The sequence below is a fragment of the Sparus aurata genome, chromosome 22 (assembly GCF_900880675.1).
Source record: "Sparus aurata chromosome 22, fSpaAur1.1, whole genome shotgun sequence".
Taxonomy (NCBI): domain Eukaryota; kingdom Metazoa; phylum Chordata; class Actinopteri; order Spariformes; family Sparidae; genus Sparus; species Sparus aurata.
Genome location: NC_044208.1, coordinates 595,956 through 605,592, shown reverse-complemented (window position 1 = coordinate 605,592; position 9,637 = coordinate 595,956).

The following is a 9,637-nucleotide window of genomic DNA, read 5'->3' as shown; positions in this document are numbered from 1 at the left end:
ATCGGTCGATTAGTGAGCTTGCTAGTTGCAGTGCGTCTTTGTTTAGCAATGGCGGTGTACAAATGTATTTTACTCTGTACAGATTTCACTTTTATGATTTATGTTTTGGCACATGCAATTATGGAGGATTTTTCCTTTAAGATCTTTATTGATCTAATTTTGTAGCTCAGTGAGGTGAGAAAGCATGGAAAAACATGTGTATGGACATATCACTATTCGGTAATATAGCATTTATTCTTTCTTTTTTTTAATAGTTGAAGTCAGCATTTTGTCCTTTTCAAAGTTCTGGTTTGAAATTCGACTGTAGGTTTGAAAATGAGACTGTAGTTGCAGTGTACATGTTGTGCTACATAATGTACAGCTTCTACAGAGCTAGGGAATTGCACATCCGAAAGTGCTAAGTTAGCACTGATATGAACCCTTAACCCATGAATGACAGTGACATTTCTATTGTGGTTAGTTCAAAGTACAAAATGTTTTTTACTCCGTACAATTAACACTTATCTGCTTTTGTTTTGGTACATACACTTCTGGAGGATTATTCTTTAAGATCATTATTGATCCAATTTAGTGGCTAAGTGAGGTGAGATAGCATGGAAACAGATGTTTGTGGACACATCACCATTCTGTGATATGGCATTTATTTTTGTTTTTACAAAATAGTTTGAAGTCAGCATTCTGTCCTTTTCAAATGTCTGGTTTGAAATGCAAGATCCAAGTTCTGGCTTGAAATGAGACTGTGGTTACAGTGTACACTAATGTGCTACACTGTGTCGAAAGCACAAAAGTGAATTGTTAATAAAATTCTTATTTGAGTATTTGTTAAGTTCTGTACTTTCTGGGCCATAGACTAGTTATTCCTAAGAAAGAAGAATATTTAGATTTAACTCATTGCATTGATTAAATTCAAATCAATGTGCAGATTAATGTAGATGATTATGACTCAATTATATATGTAGAATTAAATTATTTTTTATTAGTACAATTTACACAATAGGGAGTTTATCTTTTTCAAATGAACTCAATATTTTTGTTTAGGTTGTAATTAATTATGTACTGTTTTCTATTTGAATCTACTCATATTAAATGGATAACTATTAAGGGTCTCATTTGATTAATACATTGTGAAATTTAATTAATATTGCTTGTAATCTGTTGCCTCATTTTTATTGAGTAGATATGGTGTATCTTTTCTTACAGTGAGTCGTGAACTACATGTGTGCTAGTTAAACTACTAGCTTACATACATTTTGCAGTTGTTTCAAAACTGACGAGACAACAGGCCCCTTTTTTATTTCCTTATTTAGACTTGCATTGTTTTAATTTGTTATTTATTAACAAATGTTACTTAATTTTTAGATATTTTTTTTTATTTATGTATGAACTGTGAGGAAAGAAAATGCACGTTTAGTTTAATTGCAATGAACTGGCAATTTCTTTTGCTATAATTTTATATCATATGTTCATTTGTCAGTAGTTTGAAAAATGTTTTCTAAGTGGCTTTAGTTAACCAAACTAGATTAATCCCTAGAGTAGCTTTGCTGTAGTTTAACTTCTTCCAGTAATAAAGTAATGGTAGTTTGGAAAGCTATACTTTCAAAGTAGCTTCACCAACACTTTTTAAAAACTTTTTAATCATGCATTATATATTGCTTAAAGTCAATATGCTACGTGACTTGGTTAACGTAGGCATACTATACTTGTACTTGATGTATACATTTATATGTATATAGACTCACTAATGTTAATTTTGTGTGCTTAAGTATGCCTTCACAACATAGGCGGTTGGAGAAGACAGAGAAGGACCTCAAGAAGACAGCTAAAAGAAATGCATCATTGCAGAGCTGGGTAAAAACTGCCAGCAGGCCAGCTGCAGGAGGTGAAGCATTTTGATAATGATAAGACACCATCTTACATAATTTATTTAATGTGAAGTAGGCCTATCTTATCAGAAGCATTTTCTGTAATTTACAAACACTGCACTATACAGTATACAGTATGTATACAGTATACAGTATGTGCTATAAATATGTTCTGTAGGGGGCTACCCTGAAAGCACCTGTCCATCAGAGCATTTGAGAGCCTAGTGATCAGGTAAATTAGCTGTAGTGAAATATGGGATGGAAAGGCCAGATAACAGGTTCACAAAGGCTTTATAATATATTGTGATTGTTCTTTTATACAAGTAGGCAACATACTTTTATATATTTTTTAATTAATGAGTAGATATTCTCCACTGTAATTCCTGGGCTTCACCAGAATCATTGAATGAAGCCACATTATATGGAAATTCAACTGACTGCAATAGAGGTTTCAGTTGTCAGTGCATTTTTTATCATTGAAAAATACAGTATATTGTATAAGTTACTTAATTCAGATTCTAATCATTCTATTTAAGATGAGGCCAGACCACAAGGCTCCAGATTTGAGAGTGAGGGAGAGCATGCGGAGCATTGCACAACACATCAGACAGGTAGCCTACATAATGAGGGTGATAAGCTGAGTGTTGGAGAGTTACTATACAAGTCCATTGTCATTTCTTCTCTTTCTTCTCTTTTATAACGGATAATGTTGTCACTGTACCTCAGCTTTGTAATGGCTGACAGGCATTGGTTATTGTGAATAAATTATTTAGGATAAGTTTACATTATCGTTATCATTATTTTATTCCCTAATGTTAGCTTATACATTTGAGTAGAAAACACAGCAGATTAAGTCACTGAGGGATGTTACCTACTAACGTTAGGTTACAGTTCTGGAATATTTTTTGAAAAAATGTACTCTTGAAGGTGCTTATACAACTACAAATGCAGTAATCAATTAGGTTACTACATTAATACTATAACCACATTAATTTGAACAGAACACCTTTAATTATAAATATAAAATTAATAGGTTCAATGTTAAGTAACACTTTTATTTTAATTGAAAACTGTAAGTTTACTCATATTTTGGTTATATAAATACACTTAAGATAGTTTAGAAACATGTTGTAATTAGTTGCAAAATATCAAAAAAAACCAGGTAAGAAAAAATGTAGCTTAATTTCATATTTCAGTGCCTCTGAGCATGGAAATTGTGAATATATCACCCAAATCCCCACTCATACAAACAATAAACAATAATAAGCGATGTGACATTGATAGAAACAATAAAAAGACGCCCGAGAAAGGTATACATTTTCAGCAGTATTCAGTATTGTTTATGTTGTGGGTGATACAAAAAGTATTATGTAGTTTTCCTCACACCTTGTGTCAAACATAATGCTATAATTGTTCATGTTGTTATTTCTTTTATTTTGAAAATGGTCTAATTTTGAAGGTAACTGAAAGGGAGCGTCGTTAATGATTTAAAGTCTGTGTAAAGCAAATTCAGCCATTTTCTTCTAAACACATTAAAAAGGTCATTAATGTATTTCCTTAAAACATGTAAAAAGCCATTCAACCATTTAGAATTTAATATTGGAGCTAGGCTCACAAACTGTGTTTCAACATTTCTGTGTTCAGGATTTAATGGGAGGGTCAGAAATCATGGCCGCATTACGTAACGCGGCCATGATTTGCATAAACCCGGCCCAGCTGCGGATGTGGTATAAATACATTCAGTGCATTAGCTTCGGTGATTTTTCCGCCCACTCTCAAGTCTTGGATAGCATCTCTTACAATAGTTTGCAGCTAGCTAACCAGTCAACCAGTCAGCTAAACAGTCATGTCTCCTCCACATCGCTCCTGCATCTTTCCTGGATGCCACAGTGTGCAGGGTAACGGCGCTGTTAGCTTATTTAACTTTCCTACAGACGACAATGTAAGGAAACGGTAGATCGATTTTGTCAAGAGGAGCTACTGTGAGGAGTTTAAAATCACCACCAACACCCGTCTCTGCAGTGTCCACTTTACCCCCGATAGTTACAGCAACTGTCACCAGGTAAAGTCTGGTTATCTGAAGAGTCCGTTGACGCTGGTCAGTGGGGCCGAACCGACCCTCTCGTCCCCGGCTTGCATCCTCCCGTTCCGCCGACAGCGCATTCTCTCATCTCCACCACCGACATTATGTGCCCGCCTGTGACCGTCCCGCCGACAACAGGTCTCTCATCCGGCATTACGTCCCCGCCAGAGAGTATAAGTAGAGTTTAGATTCTCTGCCCGAGCCCGACCCTGACCCGACCGGGACCGCGGGCCGGCTTGGGCCGATATTTCCCATCAATATCCTTGGGCCGGCCCTTAATCAAGCATTTGTGTGTGTGTGTGTTTTTTTTAATAACTCAAAATAATGACTGTATTTCCGGCTACAAAAGGCGCATCTCTCTCCTCCCTCCATGTTGGTTGTGCCGCTGTGTGGTATTACACGTGAGTGAGTGTCCTCGTGCTGAAAACGTGACTTCTGGGCAAGTGACGTCACTCCCTGAGTCGCACGAAGAAAGCAAAAACATATTTTTACTAAGGAAAATGACAAAAATAATAGTAACGCACAGTGATTTGAATAAGTAACTTTAATCTGATTAGTGGTTTGGAAATATTACCACGTTAGATTACTCCTCACTGAAATAAGTGGTCAGATTAGAGTAACGTGTTACCGGCATCACTGCACGGGCTCGGCTCGGGCTTGATTTTTTTTGGGCCAGATCTAAGCTCTAAGTGTAAGTGTGTGCTTATGTATGTTATAAATATTGTACATTTGGGCAATTAAATGCATTTTGCTGAAGGTGCAAATCCTGAAAGTGATTTGACATCGTGCATCCTGTCATGCCCATGTAATGTTAGCAAATATTATTGCATTTAATCATGACATGATTTGGCCTCATTCCCTGAGCGGAGTCTATCTGACAGCACAGTGATAATCTACAGGTAATATTTTATGTGCACCAATATAGCTATGACAAGGAATTATATGTAGACTGGGGTTTTACGTTTGTGTGTAATGTAAAACATGGACTGTGAGGAACGAGGCTGAGCACTATCAGTGTCTGACTCAGAGTCAGTTTCTGGCTCTGATGGTTCAAACAGGTCGGGCTGGGTCCGTCCGATGACGCTGCTAGCTTCCATTGTTACTGTAGGTTACGTCCTTGTACAGGACACGGAGGTGGCTCCCCTCTCGCGCGTGGGCGTGGCTCCAGCGCCTCTAACTGACACGCCCCCAGCGTTTCACAGCCGAGAGAAGTGCTTGTTTTTCCATGATTTTGAGACCTAATTTTATATACTTGGCAATTTTTTTAATCTTTCAAATTTGGCTCAGTGGTCAATGACACATTTTTCTGTGGCGTGACCAACTCATAACACAAATTTATTTCTGCTTTACACGGACTTTAACTTCCGAAAAACTGCTGCTAGGTGAGATTCCCAGGCTGTGTCCGGAATCACTCACTTACTCCCTATATAGTGCATTACATAGTGACTATGTCATTTTGTAGTGCTGTCTGAATGTCTAGTGGGTAATATTATACTCTATATAGTGCACTCAAAGTATCCCACAATACATCGCGAAAAGTAGTGTACAACCGATGGTCACTAACCGAACAATATATACCATCATGCATTGCGCTGAGTGAAAAATGGCGGACAAACGCATAGTGGTCGCGAAGCGGGAGCTGATCTTAAAATGTGAGTAACGTTAATTTTAATATAACTTTCCGATTAACATTTGAGGATGTGTTGAAGTGTGTGTTAACAGTTGCTTAGTAGTTTTTATGGCATAATTTATGGCATAATTCGCAGCTAGCGAGAGAAGGACTATATAGGGAGAGAGAAGGACCATCTCTTCTCAGGCAAACGCTTTACCTCGGCATCTGGATGGGAGTAAGTTATGTCACTAGACAATAAAAGAAAGTTAAATGTTTTTCTTTTGTTGTATTTGTAACCTGCATCAAAAATCACGTCACTAACCCTGTGTATGTCATTTAGACACTTTCAGTTCACCTCCTTTACTGTAGGGGGCAGTTCTCCCCCGGTACCAGGGCACGCTGGGGTTAGGGGGAATGAGCAGGTGGATCACATTGCAAAGGAAAGCTTAAGCAGAGAGATAGATGTCCATTTATCCATGGGGAGAGTGGAATTAAGGGAAACAATCAAAGACGGCTTAACAAAAGAATGGCAGAGAGAGTGGCAAAGGGAAGCCAGGGGTAGACACTTCTTTTCCATACAGCCTAAAGTTGGGAAAATATGGTTATGTAACTCTCTATCCCGTAAGGATTCAGTGAAACTCTGTAGATTGAGGCTAGGTCATTGTGGGTTAAATAACTCTTTGTGCATTATAGGAAAACATGTTTATGGCTTGTGTGAATGTGGGATCCTTGAAACAATAAGGCATGTTTTCATCGAATGTAGAACGTATAGGGAAGAGAGAAAGGTACTCTTTGCTAGATTGACAGGACTTGGAGTTGAGGCTTTCTGTTACATCTTTATTTGGACAGAGTGAGAAATATAAATTGATCTCCGATGCAGTTTTGCAGTTTCTACATGAAACAGGACTATATGTGAGAATCTAGATCCACCTGTGGAGGGCAGTAATACGCTCAACAGCGTCTACACTGCCGAAATTCCACAAGAAGAAGAAGTTCTCCCCCGTCAGTGTTTGTGTGCTCCGTGAGCCTAAGTCAGGTATCCCGTGAAGAAGTCTGCACGGTTACACCCCGCCTTTCCGAAACCCCGCTGTTCATAGACTTAGACATAGACTTCACTTCATCGTAATGGCGGGGTTTCCCTTTTTTTCAAAGACCCCGCTATTCCGAAAAGTCTATTGGGGAAACCCCTCCATTCCAAAACCCCCCCACTCCGAACGGACACAATCAGAAAGGAAACGGAGGCTGCGCATTTATTTTTTTTCCTTTGTGGGTTCAAACGGATCATGTGGCTGATTAACCGCAAAACAAGCCTACTTCATATTAATGACATAACTCATTATGCGTCAGCTGGACAAATGGCTATGTTGAATTACTTTATCATGCTAAATATCCGAAATTGTATGAAAATTGCTCCAATGCCTTATACCGATCTTCGTGCATATTCAGACACAGCCTGATATGGGTTCTGAGCAAAGGAATGTCTGTTTTCTCCCCCGGTCTGTTGTCAGCAGGAGTGCGGGCTGCAGGCTCGCGCCTGGGTGAAGTGGGCTCAAGCCAGAGTTCAGCCGCGCTCGAGTCGAGCGGGGAGAGAAAAGATGTGTATTTCTTTTGCTCTGTGGGAGATCTCCCACAACAGAGTGGATGACAAAGCAAGGGGGACAGATCTGCCCAGCAAACATCAGAACGCAGAGTGCAGCCTTTGTCTGTGACCTGGTTCAGCACCCTGGACAGCTGCCTGCGTAACTGGATTTGGGAATTTGATGCATTTGAAGTCGCGATATTTGGTCAGAAACGTCATATATAATAACATTGTTTCGAGTCGTAAACAGTTCTGTAAGTGGAAGAAATAAGAATCAATTAGGCTATTAGTGTTAGTCCTTCTTCATATAATGTTGTGTTACAGTCGCACAGCTGGAGACCGCTAACAAAGTTAGAGACAAGAGAGACAATGAATGAAGTCCCGCGAAATGATGTGCGGTTAATATGACCGCTTATGGCTAAAATAGGTAAAACAAATCACATTTTCTTTTCCTTTTGTGTAATTTATATAAAAACTATTCTCAATTAAAATACAGACACTTTTAGAAAAATAGTTAGAAGTCTGTAATGTTTGCATTTTGTTTACATCGCAGATTGATAACTTAATTGTGGTAATGTTTAAAGTTATTATTATTATTATTATTATTATTTCACATAAACACACACACAGCAAGTATAATGGTACTGTGCGAGGTATTCTTTTCGTGGTTCTTGGTGCTTGGAGCAATATTGTTGTTGTGGCATTCATGCCAATAAAGCGAATTTGAAATGAATTGAATTAATAAACCTTTAGATTCTTGCCTATAGACTGATAAGTGTTGTGTTTACAAATGAGCAATACATCCAGATTTCTTGAGATTTGTATTGTCAATGGGAATTTAAATTTAAATGTCAGGCGATGTTTTCTTCATGGAAATTATTTTTCGGGCAAAAATTATAAGAGAGAGAGGGAGAGCGGATGGGGGATCCATTGTGTGACAGCGGAGCGGAGGGTCAGCAGCTGGATTTTGCACGCACGGTCAGTATTATTAGTAGGTGTTTGAGGTTTATTACGTTTGCGGACATTATTACATTCAATGTAATTATGTAACAGCCTTTGCACCCTTGCCTTACAGCGCCTTTGCGTGCGCACAGTTTGCGTGTGTAGGCCCGTCGTCATGATAATCTGTCTATGGCTATAAGAGATGGATACACAATCAATTTCATGTAGTGTTTATTGAATCAAAAATACAGCCTATTGTCTTTTCCTCTGCTTTTTTTTTTCAAAGACAAACTGAGCAGCACTGCTCAATCCACTCATACATTGTTAACCTTCCACAAAGACAAGTTATGTTAAAACGAACGACCAGAGGGGTCATTCCCTGGCAGATCGCACCCATGGGCCACAGTTTATTTCAGAATTGTGCGAGTGCGGCTGGAAGTGGGGATTTCAGCACCACGGATAGCGCGTGTAAAAAGATTAGACAAACGTTTAAATGTGTTTGCTGCAAGCAAAAATATACTACATAATAAATGAAGGTAGTGACATAGGCCTATTAGCAATAAAAAGCAATGAGTTGTGTGAGTGCGGCCGGTGAGCGGACGGCAGTGTTTGATGTAGGAAGTAATGTAAACTTGAAAATCAATTTCGGAACGGCGGTGTTTTGAGGGGAGGGTCGGAACAGCGGTGTTTCAGGAGTGGGGGTGTTTCGGAATGGTGGGGTTTCGCAATGGAGGGGTGTCGGAATGTCACTGCGCACCCGTCTGCACCTGGTTCGACACAGCTTCCTCTCAAACACGAAGGAAATGTCTATGTAGGAAACAGTAGCAGACAGCCGCGGGAAAATGGACACAGATGTCCGCAGGCAGGCCTGGTAGCCACAGACAGTGTTGTCAGATTGGGCGGTTTTCCGCCCAATTGGACTACTTTTGTTGACGCCAGGCACTAAAAAAAATACATTGGGCGGGTGAATAAAATTTGGGCTGCTTTTGTCCACATTTGGCGAGTTTTTAATATTGTGAAAACAGCACAATGAACTGTGGGACCCCATGAGGAGAGCCGGAGGAGCAAGTTTAATAAAAAAAAAACGACAACCCCACCCCCCAGCTAACGGCGAGGAGCGTCTCTTCCCCCCTTCGATGAGAGTTTGTTTGATGAGCCTCTGGTGAGTTAGCAGGCTGTTCGCTAGCTAGTCTGAAGGGGAAAAAAGCATATATTGTGCTATTAACGTGGTTTTAGTTGGTCTACGTCACTTAATAGGTGTCATAAGATGTTTTCCCACGACTTTTGTGCACTTTATATCGTAGTTTATTGCTTGAGAAAAAATCGCTAGCATTTATGCTAATGCTAATTGCGACCGCGACATGCTAATCGCTAGGCCGAGTTGCTAATTGCGACCGCGATATGCTAATCGCTGGGCCGAGTTGCTAATTGCTCTAATGTTGTGGTGCTTAGCTCATGCTAATCACGACTGCGATATGCTACTCGCTAGCCCGAGTTGCTAATTGCTCTATTGCTTGTTGTGCTTAGCTCATGCTAATCGCTAAGCTAAAGCTAAGTTT